This window comes from Balaenoptera borealis (genome assembly GCF_965194805.1).
Source record: "Balaenoptera borealis genome assembly, chromosome: 5".
Lineage (NCBI taxonomy): Eukaryota > Metazoa > Chordata > Mammalia > Artiodactyla > Balaenopteridae > Balaenoptera > Balaenoptera borealis.
Window position 1 is genome coordinate 81584782 of NC_138862.1, and position 6000 is coordinate 81590781.

Sequence of the window (6000 nt, forward strand, 5' to 3'; positions counted from 1 at the left end):
TAAATCCATGTGTTAGAAAACACATTGGAAAAAGAGTGGAAATAAGAAGAAATCAAAGACATAATGAAAGAAAGGGAAAAATAAAATATATATAAATATAAACATGTTTATGCGTTTATATTAAATTAGAGAGAGGAAGCAAATATAAAATGCAAACATTTGGGAAATCTGGGTGAAGAGTATGTGGGAATTCTTTGTACTATTTTTGTAATTCTTAAACAGCTTTGATTGTGATGAGGAAAGAGAGAGAAGTTGGTCAAAGGTTGGGGTTTTTTGGGGGGGGTTTTTTTTTTTTTTTTGGTTTTATGAACGACAGAAACTTGAGCATAGTTAAATACCAATGGGAAGATGTCGGTGGAGGGGACAGCATAAGAATAGGGGAGAGAGAACAAGAGGGTGAGAAAGAGCAAAAATGAAACAGAATAGAAAGAATGAGTAAATGACTATGACTGTGAAAATAATACACATTCCATACATGTAGAATACATGTAGAATGCAGAACGGTTTATATAAATACAAACACAAATCACTCATGCTGTTAAGACCTAACCACCAAGGCTCAGTGATGGAGGTATTTCAGGTGCAGGCAGGCTAAAGGGAGGCCGGGAGCACAGAGGCATGCAGGAGACTCCAGAGGGCCTCTAGGCCTACTCCCTCATTTCTTAGATGAGGAAACTAAGGCTTGGAGACTTAAAGTTCTTTAGATTACAGAGCTAGTTAATGGCAAACATCATTTTCTAACCCCCAATTCAGTGTTTTATAGGAGCTATCACTGAAGTTGTCGACCAGGGGAGGTACTGTCCCCTCAAAGCCATAGCAGATGTGTAGGAGCCTTTTTGTTTGTCTTAAGACAAGGGGATGCTACTGCCATTTAATGGATGGGGAACAGATGTTAAACTTGCTACAGTGGCCAGGAAGACCTGAACAATGAAAAGAGCACCGTCCAAAACACCAAATGCCCTTCTGTCAGGAAAACTTCCAGGAGCTGTGCCTAGAAATCTGACTCCTGGGATCAAGGTCCAGCCCACCATTATTGAGCTATGTGACTGGGCAAGTCACCAATCCTTCTCATTCATCTTGAAAATGAGCATTTTATACCAGATGGAAATTCACATCCTTCAGTCTTTGACTTGCCCAGATTCTGTCATCACATGTGCTTGGCCCCTCAGAGAAAGCCAACAGTGGCCATGAGCTGATTCTGCCAATGACACACAGGTATAGGCAGAGTAAATCCCCAAACTCTCCACTTTGTAAACTCCTTGGGCTGGGCTGGTTCACAGATTCACTAAGCTAGGCATCTAGCATCTTAGATGGTAACTGTGCTCTTGTTTGTAAAACTCTTTTTAGGTACAAAGCATTTTCACCTGCATGATTTCATTCAATCCTCCCATTAACCTTGTGACATCATTATTTCTACAACTCCACTTTTATAAATGAGAGAAACTAGATTCAGAGTACAAATGACTTGCCCGAGATAACTAGGTCAGTAGTTGAAAGATGGAGCTGGGACAAAGCCTTGTCTCCTGAGGCCAAATTCAGAGCTCTTTTCAGGTCCCCTCCCCACTGCCCCCCATTGCCTTGTGGACAAGTGCCAGTCTTGGACCCACTCCCTTTGGTCAGGCTGGGCAACAACCTCTCTTCCCCATCCTCCTTCTCTCAGACCAGATCAGAAATCAACTAAAGAACAAACAAGAGGACCACAGGCTTGCTCTCAGCTTCCTTACAAAACAGCTTTCTGACACCAGCGATGGGATGGACAACTGATTTGAAAGGTAGTCAGCTCTGTCACTAGGGGTGTTTAAGGAGACATTGGAGGACTCTCCAGCAAAGATGTGGTAGAGGAAATTCCTGATTTGCAAACTAAAAAGTCTCTGAGGTCCCTCCAAATTTGAAGCAGAGGCCTCTGTGCTTAGGAAGACAGCATGGTTTGGAAGCTGGCTGGGCAGAGACCCAGGCTGTGGAATAGAGACAAGTCTGGAGAAGGAGAGAAAGAAAAAAATCTGAGAGAGACTGTGAAGACGAAAGCAGACTCTTATCTTCCAAGAAAGAGACTGGAGCCCCAACAGGGATGGGGAGACAAACTGGGTTGATGCCTAAGGAGAAAGCTAGGGGAAATGTCAGTATTTCTCAAATAGTCTTGCCCAGAAAATGTGTCCACAAACACCCAGCCAGACTTCACTGCCTACAACTCAGGCAACACAGACCAGAAACAGAGGAGCAGTCTCTTGAGAGAAAAGCACTTGAATTGAGTTAAAAATATATTAAATTCACAATCAATCAAAAATGCTAACAGCTCAGGGAATATCTTTGGATTAGACTTCTTCCATTTCCCTGAGAATAAGTGGTAAGGGATTTTTTTTAAAGCATTACCTGAATCAACATGCAGCGGTGGAGGGTGGGGAGGACTGGCCTTCAGTGGGAAATCTGCATTTCATCTTTCAGCTGGAGCCATGTTTTGAATGTAATTCTAGGAGGAGTTCTGGGGACTACTACTTTTCTTACAGTGGAAACCAGGTCCAGAATGTATCTTGGCAGACTAAAGTAATAAACAGTGTCAGGTGAAAAAAGAATTCACATTTACAGTATACTACAGAATGCCCTTTTCCCAAAATCCTTTAGAAATCTCGTTCAAGTCCTCTTTTCAACCAAGGGTACAAAGACTTTAATAAGTTTAGAAGAAATGGTTTTAAAATAACTCCTTTTCTTACACATGTAAAACACTGAGAAAATACAGATGTACCAAGAGAAGGAAATAAACATTACATGTTTCTCCACCACCCAAAAATATGCATTTTGGTATGTTTACTAGATTTTTTAAATTTTAGGTTTTTGAATAGTTCAAAATCAAAGTGGTATTAAAAAGATATTCCTGGGCTTCCCTGGTGGCGCAGTGGTTGAGAGTCCGCCTGCTAATGCAGGGGACACGGGTTCGAGCCCTGGTCTGGGAAGGTCCCACATGCCGCGGAGCAACTGGGCCCATGAGCCACAACTACTGAGCCTGCGTGTCTGGAGCCTGTGCTCTGCAACAAGAGAGGCCACGATAGTGAGAGGCCCGCGCACTGCGATGAAGAGTGGCCCCCGCTTGCCACAACTAGAGAAAGCGCTCGCACAGAAACGAAGACCCAACACAGCCATAAATAAATAAATTAATTAATTAAAAGATATTCCTTAAGAAGTGTTGTCTCCACCCCTCCCCCCTCTATCATGTTTCTCTCCCACCCCCACCCTCGTAGGTGAACACTTTTGGTCGTTTGTGTATCCTTCTATTGTTCCTTAATGAAGATACAAATACAAACATAAATTCTTATTTTACACCTCTCTTACTGTAAAAGGCAGCATATTACATGTACTGCATCTAGCATTTTGCACTTGACAATATATCCTAGTTCAAGTTTTTTCATGTGTTTATGCAAACATTTTAGTTTTTTACTAAAATGGGATCATACTTCTGTAATTTGCTTTTTTCACTTAAGAATTTTTATGGAAATGTTTGCATGTCATCAAATATTCTACAGCATGATTTTTAAGGGCTATGACGTCAGGAAAAAGCCCTGGTTTACTAATATGGCTATTTTTTGCCTCTCCCAGGATAATCTCTAGAATAATAAAGAAAAATGCTCTGGCCCCTGGAGTCAAGAGGCTTATGGATGTGTTCCAGCTCAATCAGTTACCAGCTGTCTGCACACAGGTAAGACTGAGGCTGTGAGCATTGGTTACCAACACTTACTCCTTCTCACCCACAATAATGCCATCCTGGCCTCTAACCCAGGCATGTAGTGAAAATTAAATGAGACGATGCGTAGGAAAAGACCATTCAATGTGAGTCAACAAGGTGTTAAAATATTGATATAGCTACACCGTATACACATGCATACACCCGTACCTGCACAATTATCAGCATTTTAATAGGGAACTCTTTCAGTTACTATTTTATGTTTTTTCAATAAACATTTTTTGCCAAAATGTGAGTCTTCGAAAAACATTTTTCTTTTTATATATTTAATGTATATGCATTATAGAGAAATTAGGGGGGAAAAGGAGAAAATTGAAATAATCTGTAATTTATTTATAAAAATCCTTCCAAATTTTTCATATATAGACATTCATGAATGTGTGTGTACACACACACAGACACACACACACACATAATTTACAAAACTGGGCTCATATTGTTTATTTTGTTTTGTAATCTCCTCTTCCCACTCAATAATATACTATAACTACTGTTTCATATTACCAAATATAACTTTATTGTTATTATTAGCTACTTTGAATTCTATTGTATTAATAAATATACCACACTTTGTCTAACCAATCCACTTTGCCTGGAAATTTAGATTCTTTTGAGATTTTTATTATTACGTATGATGCTATACTGGACATCTTTATAGCCAAATATTCACATTCATTGAAGAAGTCAATTTAGAACAAGTGTTGCATGTTTTCTTTTATTCACTGAACAACTGTTCTTGAGCACCTACTATTCACTGTAAACTGTCAAGGTGCTAGAGTTATAAAGATGAATCTGGCACAGGAACTGTTAATCTAGGAAAAGATACTGAAGAATCACAATTACATTTTTGGCCTCGTTGAATCCCCTAGGTGTCCTGATGTCCGTGGCAGACCCTTTCACAACCCTGTCTTACTAATACAGCCACCCTACTCCCTTACCAGAAATGACCCTTTCTCTGCCTGGCATACTTCTACTCATATGTCAAGACCCAATCCAAATATCCCTTTCTCTATGAAGCCTTCTCTGACCCCTCAAGAAAGAATAAGTCTCCCCTGAAGAATTTTATGGCCCCAGAGCTCCTGTCGCATTCCATTGGTAATCATCTATATACCTCCCTATCTTATCACACTCTCTGCAGTGTAGGTTCCTTGGAGTTGAAGATTTTGTCTTACTTATTATTTCCAGCTATGCCCAGCAAGATGCCTAACACATAGGCAGTGTTGTCACTGAATGTTTATTGAATGAATCACTAGTACCATGTGCTTAGTAAAATAACAAATACAACAACTGAAGTTACATTATTGGCAAAGCAGGGATCTTATCTTAACAAAGGCCCATGGTCAGCAACCTGTTTAAGGGAAGGCTCAGCTGTCCTGGCCCATGGGATGGCCAGCTTTTCCCATGTCCATATTTCGTCATTCTTTTTCTTGACCCTGACTGTTGAAGACCTAGACTTAATTCCTAAGTGTCTTGGCTCACTTATGCAGCCAAGGGGCACCATGGGCTCACCAGGGTCTAAAACTTTTATAATTAGAGGAATGTTTAAAAAGAAAAATATGCAAAATTATGAATATTAAATTAGGTATAAAAATTATATTTATTTCAACCATGGAAAGAAATCACAAGTTAGGAATTTTAAAAGCTGACCAACATCACAAAATCTGTAACTGTCTGACACACCTCTGTAATACTTTTTTTTAATCTTTGAATTTTATTTTATTTATTTTTTATACAGCAGGTTCTTATTATTTATCTATTTTATACATATTAGTGTATATATGTCAATCCCAATCTCCCAATTCCTCCCACCACCACCCCCACCGCTTTCCCCCCTTGGTGTCCATACGTTTGTTCTCTACATCTGTGTCTCTATTTCTGTCCTGCAAACCAGTTCATATGTACCATTTTTCTAGGTTCCACATATATGCATTAATATACGATATTTGTTTTTCTCTTTCTGCCTTACTTCACTCTGTATGACAGTCTCTAGATCCATCCATATCTCAACAATGACCCAATTTCATTCCTTTTTATGGCTGAGCAATATTCCATTGTATATATATACCACATGTTCTTTATCCATTCTGTTGATGGGCATTTAGGTTGCTTCCATGACCTGGCTGTTGTAAATAGTGCTGCAATGAACATTGGGGTGCATGTGTCTTTTTGAATTATGGTTTTCTCTGGGTATATGCCCAGTAGTGGGATTGCTGGGTCATATGGTAATTTTATTTTCAGTTTTTTAAGGAACCTCCATACTGTTCTCC